Source organism: Oryctolagus cuniculus, chromosome 5 (genome assembly GCF_051225735.1).
Source record: "Oryctolagus cuniculus isolate XC-2025 breed Fujian yellow rabbit chromosome 5, ASM5122573v1, whole genome shotgun sequence".
NCBI lineage: Eukaryota > Metazoa > Chordata > Mammalia > Lagomorpha > Leporidae > Oryctolagus > Oryctolagus cuniculus.
Window position 1 is genome coordinate 59,498,091 of NC_142871.1, and position 7,443 is coordinate 59,505,533.

Genomic DNA, 7,443 nt, shown 5'->3' on the forward strand with positions numbered 1-7,443 from the left:
AAAATCAGCATAACCTCCCCGTGAGTGAATCAGAAAACTTGGAGGGGAGCAACAATCGCTCCAAATTAAACCCACATAAAATAGCTCATCCCACGGCTCCACCTGAGAGAGCCTCCCACCTGACACTAGTTGCCCTGCAGGGTATCCCTTCTTTTTCCTTGGCAAATCCTTTGCCTGAAAGCCATATGGTTCTGTGTGGAGGGCTCAGGCACAATAGTATGCACCTGCCAACCAAGAGGTGTGACTTCTCTAATTAGCAAAGCCTGTTCAAGTGTTTGGCCACCAGCTGACAGATACTGGTGCTGACAGTGAGGAGGGTGCAGGGAGAGGGAGAGATGTGGTGTTTGAGGGACAGAATTCTTCCATTAAACTGATTCATCTTTGACTCATCTTCCCCCTTCCTCCACCTTGGGAGTTGACGGACGTCAGCAGCATAATTGGCTAGTTGACTAACAGACATTGAGAGAAGTTGGATGCCCCCTTGGGGTCACCTACTCTGTGGAGTGACTATAAAACAAGCCTAGGACCATGAGGGAAAGGCTAGGACTGGTGATATCCAGAGGAAGGGAGACAGAGAGAACATGGGAGAAGTAGATCCTCACCTTGCCACATCCATTCCACGCTAGCAAGCAATGGACTGCTGGAAGAGCCTGAGTGTGTTCCCAGGGGCCACAGAGGGATTTTCCATGTATAAAGTTCATGCCGTGATTCCAAATACTTGTAAAAGAGAGGTCATGTGAGGAGCGCAAAGAGCCCCAGTGGGAGTGGGAGTCTAAAGCAATTATTTCTTTCCATAATTGTGCATTCAACAAACCAGTGCTTAGCATCTACTCCATGCTAGGTGCTAGACCAGGTGTTGGGGATGCAAAGGTAATGTGAAGACTGGGAAGTGCAAGGAGTGTGTAGGCTAATGGGAGACACAACAGAACAGGCTTTGTGCAGTACCACTATACCTTGCTTTCTGCAGAGACCTCTAACTCAGAGGACGGTAGTTGAATCTAGACTCCCCATCCATTTGTTGGGTGATCTTGCTTCAGATCTCTCATCTTTCTGAGATTTCGTTTCCTTACGTGTAAAACATGAATACAACTGCCTTTCCCTTTTACATAAGGTTCAAGTGATATGTATCTAAGAGTTTGTAGATAGCCAACTGCATTTCAGCAGCACCACTAATGGAGTTGTGCCTTTCTCTGTACAAGGAAGACTTGAGGCCGGCGCCGCAGCTCACTAGGCTAATCCTCCGCCTTGCGGCGCCGGCACCCAGGGTTCTAGCCCCACTCGGGGCGCCAGATTCTGTCCCGGTTGCCCCTCTTCCAGTCCAGCTCTCTGCTGTGGCCCAGGAGTGCAGTGGAGGATGGCCCAAGTACTTGGGCCCTGCACCCCATGGGAGACCAGGATAAGTACCTGGCTCTTGCCATCGGATCAGCGCGGTGTGCCAGTGCAGCACGCCGGCCACAGCGGCCACTGGAGGGTGAACCAACAGCAAAGGAAGACCTTTCTCTCTCTCTCTCTCTCTCTCACTGTTCACTCTGCCTGTCAAAAAAAAAAGAAAAGAAAAGAAAAAAAAGAAAGAAAGACTTCAGACTTCCAGAAAATTATGTATCAACTTGGTCTCTCTTCACTGATGCTTGTAAGACCTCACAAAAGAAAATAATCACGTGACAAGGGCTCCTAATATAGGGAGATATGTGGAGAGACACGATTGTCTAATCAATATATGTGTTCCAATGAAGCACAAAATACCACTCATTAGCACTTACTTACTTCCAAGCACTACACAATGTGTTTAACACACATACAAACTTCTCACTTAATACCCAAAAATACCCTGGCTAATTAATTTTATTATCCTCACTTTCCCGATGAGGAAACTGAGACCCAGAAAAGTGAATCCACTAGCCCAAAGCCACACAGCCAGCAGGTGGAGATGCCTTGATTCGAACCTAAATCGGCCTGACTCTGGGGCCTTTTGTTTTTAAGCCTCAGACTGCACCATCTCCATAGCTGCTGGGAAAGCACAAAGCCATGATCTCAGCAAGCCAGAGAGCCAGGCACAGAGTAGAGAGGTGACAAAGATGGGAGAGATCACCAAGTTCCTTAGCTCTCCATTCTTACCCCCAACTCATTTTACATAAGAAGAACGATCACTGCTAATCCCATGATTTTCCTACCAAACAGCCTGATCTTGGCTGCTGATTCGCTGACCAGGACCTCACAAAGATCAATGCAGTCAAGGATGAGGAGTGACCACTTCTCACCTCCCTGTCTCTCCTCCTCCAATAGCCAGCCTCCATCTGGACCAGCTGTTCTGGGATTCAGGGCATCAGAATCACCTAGAGGGCTTCTAAAAACTGAGATGGCTGCCTCTACCCCTGAGTTTCTGAGTTAGGAGCTGGAGGGGAGAGTGGTGCAAGAATTCATATTTTTTACCAAGTTCCCAGGTGGTGCAGGTGTTTCCATTCCAGAAGCCACACTTGAGAACCTCTAGTATCTAGCACTGATCTTGGAAATAAGTAGGCATTAAATATAATATTTCTCCAAAAACTAGTTGCTCCTGAACATGTATTCTCCCTGTTGTCTGCAGCAACAGAAACCTGGATTATTTAGCTGAGCGCATACTCTCCCAAAGTAGAGACATTATGGTTCACCTCCCTTGTGGCTGTGGGCTACTGTGTGATCTAGTCACAACTGATGGGCTGTGAACAGTAGTGCTATGTGCAACTCTCAGCTGGTAGACTTGAAGGAACAGAGCACGCCCTTCACGTCCATCGCCCTCCTCCATGCTGGTGGAATATAGAAGTAGAAGGAAGGATCTTGAACTATGCAGAAGAAGCATGGGGTCCCTGATCTTGAACTTTATTATGGAAGAAAAATAAACTCCTGTCTTTATTTAAGCTTCTGTCACTTGCAGACAAATCTAAATCCTGACATAGACACACATCAATCAGTATCTTAGAATACCACAAAATAAGGTGGATAGGTAAGCTAAACTAGAGCAGCTAAGCAGATGGAGATAACTGGAATATTACTGGTCAACAGAAAGAGCCCAATATGTTACAGCCACATGATCTGGAGAGCTAGAGATATCACCCAGCATCTTCAGTTCCTTTGGCCAAGGTTTAACTTTGCCAAAAGTCATTTAGCTGTTTCCAAAGATTTCATTTCAATTTACAATTATAGAAAATGTTCCCCAGTCATTTTATTGCCCTAAATTATACCTATAATCTTCCTAACTTGGAGTGTTAACTGATACACAATTATGTTTCTAGAAGAAAACCAGAATCCCAGCAGATGATTTAAAATAAAAGTTAAATGGATGTAATTTGTGTTTATTTTTGTCTTATTGAAACCAAATACTATAGAATTGCCAGTGTCTATTTCACAGTGATGATTTGAGGCAAGTAGATATAGTTTCCCTTTAAATAGCCTCTTTGAGGAAAGTATATGAGATGAGACCAAAACTGTCCAAGGAGGGAAGACAGGGAAAAGGCCAGGTCTCACCATGATCAGGTTCGGTCCACCCAGATTTGCTTTCATCCATGTCACTTTCCAAAGCTGCAGCCCTTATATTGATCTCTGGAAAAAAAAATAAATCAAGAGTCAGAATAAAAGGCACAAATCGGAGCACCTCAATGCTGATGGATACCAGCAATGACAACAAGTGTCACGTCTTGCTGGGGCAACTGAGGCATCTCCCAGAGCATTATCCTGTCCTCAGAGGAAAGAATATTTTTCTCTTTAACACTTCCAGTAGTTACCATCCACAATTACTTGCAGCTGCTGGCTGGTGGTGCAGCATAGAAGTTTTTAAAGCAATAAGCTCATCCCCAAAATAGTTTATCAGGTCCCTCTCAGTGATACATGCTCATCTTCTGTGGCTCCGGATTGAGGATATCAATTTATTGGACTGGGACTGAAAGTATTGGGGAAACTGTTTTCTGATAATTCTGCCTGCCTGTAGAAATTAGAACAATGCCTAACATATCGGTGTCACTCAAAAAAGACAGAATGAATAATGTATACATAAAATCTAATCTTGTAGGAATTGGAATTCTAAAGATCCCACAACGCAACATGTGAGGGAGGGATTAAAGAAGAGTTGAAAAGGGTCCCACCTCTTCCACTGTAATTAAGGCTTTGGCAGAGCTGTAAGCTGATTAAAGCTGACTATGTATGTGGTTGGCTTCCAGTTCTGTAGAGTAATTATGAAGCAAACGCTTATTTACAAAAGCCATTGACAATATCTACACTATGACAGAGCACTCATTCTAATTATAATTCATGAGCAGTACAGGGGAATATATACTTAAAAGAATACATTAACTAAGCATTTTCAGAATAACCTTCCAGTTTGTGCCAAAGTGTCCTTCTTGCAACACCCATGGCAATTTCATCAGATTCTAACTGTAACTTTCAAATCATACTGCGACCTAGGACCTCCCCAAAAGTCTGATGTCATCGATGGCAGTTAATTTCACTGCTCTGCAAATGTTTTCCTAACAGACTAAAAATAAAGTGTTTTCACAGCCTTGGGAATTATGGTAGCAAGATGCCCTCCCAGATATTAATCATTCTTGTTGAACATCTACATCTATTTTTTTTGAAAGATGTAGAGAAAATAAATTAATGGAAGGAGGACACAGCAGGGACCTGGGAGGGAGGCTGGTTTGGGACACAGTCCCACTGGGAAATGACCCTGCCCTAACCACAATGCAGCTCTTGTTGACAGAGATGGAAGGGGGGAGGGCTTAAATACGGAGGCACCTTTAAAGTGTCTGTGTTTATATTATGATCAAGAAGGTATGCTTCATACAAGAGCACTGCCAGCAGTTACTTCAAGGAGGTACAAATCTATCAAGAAGATTTTTAAAATAAAAAAAAAAATTGTTAGGTGAGAAGGTACCACTCTTCTGTTCCTTGTTAAGTCACGTGCACAGCAAAGCGCATCAGGTTCCAAGATGGAAAACAAGAGGCCTAATTACAGGATGTTTTAAAAAAATAATACTCAAGCAATTTTTGTATTTGTCAACTTGATTGCAAGCTGTAAAAAGTGATTAAGATACTCATTGTGCTGTAATTTCTTTATAATTTGGTATTTCTAGAGTCAGGTTTTCAAATGATAGCATCTGAAGGACGCTCCGAACTTAAATGCAAAATTAAAAAGCACTTGTACAACAAAACAAGCACTTACCAGTAGCTAGTTTTCAGCAACACAAAATGAAGCAGGTTTTGATTGTCATCACGCGCTAGGCAGGCAATTATTTCAGAGCCAGGGAAAGCTTCGAAAACGTGGCGCTTTTAACCAAGAAGTCCCACCTCTGGCTGGGCTCACACATACTCATCAGCTGAGACAAAAGAACGTTGCTTGGATGAATGAAGGCGCCATCAGCACGCTCAGAGACCACAGACCCAGGGAATATGAGGACTTAGGCTTCCTATTTGGTTGCACACATAAATGACTTTATTGACTAACTTTTGAAGAATCCCTTTCAAAAAACAATAGAATCAATACAGTCACCACTTCTCCAACCTTTGATGCCACACCCCCTAGCCAGGTGCTCCTCCCCCAGGGGTAACAGCATCACCTCCACCCCCACCCCAGCACTTATGCACACACTTGACTGCAGCCCCAAACTGAAAGTTTATTATGACACGATGGACTTTTTCTCCTCCCCCTTTCTCCCTGGGTCAGGCAGTTGCTTTGATGTAAGAGCCCATGGGGGAAACCTCACAATCACTCATTCAAGTGGTAAAAGCCGTCTGTTGTGTGGATTCCACTCCCTGAGAATACACCATAGTTGGAGACTCTTCTGTGTTTTCCTGGCATCTGACAGCCCCAGGCCCTCCAACAGAGGGCCAGATGGAGCTTCCGGACAACAAGACAGATGGCTGGCCTCAGGGGCAGGGAGAAGATCCAAGGCTTGGAAAGGGGTAGGGGGTTGCTCTGCAGGCCTTGAGATTGTCGAGCAGGTTCTGAACAGGCGGCCATGGATGGCTCGAGCCTGGGGAGATGCCTGCTCCAGACACCAAGATTCTCTGTGAGGGCTGCCTACCCCTCCCCACTGTGAATTCCGGGGTTAGATTATCAAAAATTTACAAGCTTTCACAAAATTTTGGTTAATTTTATTTATTTGAAAGGGAGAGACACAGAGAGAGAGAGAGAGAAACAGAGAAGGATATCTTCCATCTGTTGGTTCACTTCCCAGATGGCCACAACAGCACAGGCTGGGCCTGGCCGAAGCCAGGAGCCAGGAGCCAGGAGCTTCTTCCGGTTCTCCCACATGGGTGCAGGGGATAAGCACTTGGGCCACCTTCCACTGCCTCCACACGCATTAGCAAAAAGCTGGACCAGAAGCAGAGGTCAACCGATCCCAAGCACTCTGTGTGGAATGCGGGCATTCTGAGCAGCAGCTTAACCCAGCGCACAACAACCACCTCTGGTTATTAAAATAAAAAATAAAAACACTTAACAGAGTGCCACGGAGACCAAATTTGTGTGGCTTTCCCGCTTTTTCAGGAAAAAGAGTGCCAGCGAATCATCTCGCTCTCACCAAAGGGTAGCTTTCCCCGGGGGAGTCAGCAACAGAGGAAGGGAAGGGAAACAGGATACCAGCGACTCCTCCGAGGGCAGCGGAGGGAAGCGAGGCTCCGGGCGCTCACTGGCGGGACAGCCGCGAGACACCAACAGAGTGGACTCGTTATGGGCTGGGTTTGGGCCTACAGTAATTTTCCGGGCCCTTGCCTTTTATTTAGAGAAGAATTCTAAATCCACTCCCAAACAAGGCGTGCAGTATGATAACTTTATTTACAAAATGAGAAAAATACGCAAGCCCATTAGGGCTTTATTAAGGGACAATGCACCGAAGAAAGGGAATTATCATACCCTATTCTGCTCCTCCGGAGTCCATGTGCAGGAGAGAGTGAGATACCGCTCCTCCTAGCGTTTTACCCGCTTAGGAAAACGGAAGTGTTTACATGGTACCGCCCCACGTCCCAGGTAAGAGGAGGTACTTCCTGGGGAGGGGTCCCCTGATTGACGGGTAGATGAACAGGGCAGCAAAAAGCAAAGGAGGTGCTCATAAACTTATAATTTTATCTAAGCTTTCCCATATTAGTGTCAGGCGTGCCTTTGCCAGAGAGGCTTTCGGGCGTGGGCTTGAGAGAAAGGCAAAAGACTTGGAGAGGAGGGCAGGGAATGAAGGAAGCGCCCTCCTCCGCATTCCAGGCCAGCTTCTGCCAGGTGCCTACACCCTTGCCCCAGCAGGCAACAGCACCCACCATCCTTAGTGCACGTGCAGCCTGGGCTGGGCCAGCGTCTGTTGAAGTTGGCACCGACCGGCCCTCACCAGTCCTCGGATGCAAGCCTGGAGGGGCCAAGCGCAGGGTACCCAGTGTCCATACTGACCTTTCCCTCAGCAGGGAAGCAGAGGGTACCCCAGGTAC

The 7,443-nt window shown here is 46.0% G+C and overlaps 1 long non-coding RNA gene across 2 annotated transcripts in view; it reads right to left on the reverse strand.

The window, feature by feature from the left end:
• Positions 1-6,986, reverse strand: part of LOC149126517 (uncharacterized) — a 62,794-nt gene extending 55,808 nt beyond the window's left edge. The window contains exons 1-3 of one of the 2 annotated variants that reach the window (XR_016234541.1): positions 6,884-6,986; positions 5,192-5,345; positions 3,502-3,576 (exon numbers count right to left, since the gene is read on the reverse strand). This is a non-coding gene — a long non-coding RNA (uncharacterized LOC149126517). Of the gene's footprint in view, positions 1-3,325; positions 3,577-5,191; positions 5,346-6,883 lie in introns of those variants that run through there. The other variant, XR_016234540.1, reaches the window with a different exon arrangement.
• Positions 6,987-7,443: the final 457 nt, after the last annotated feature.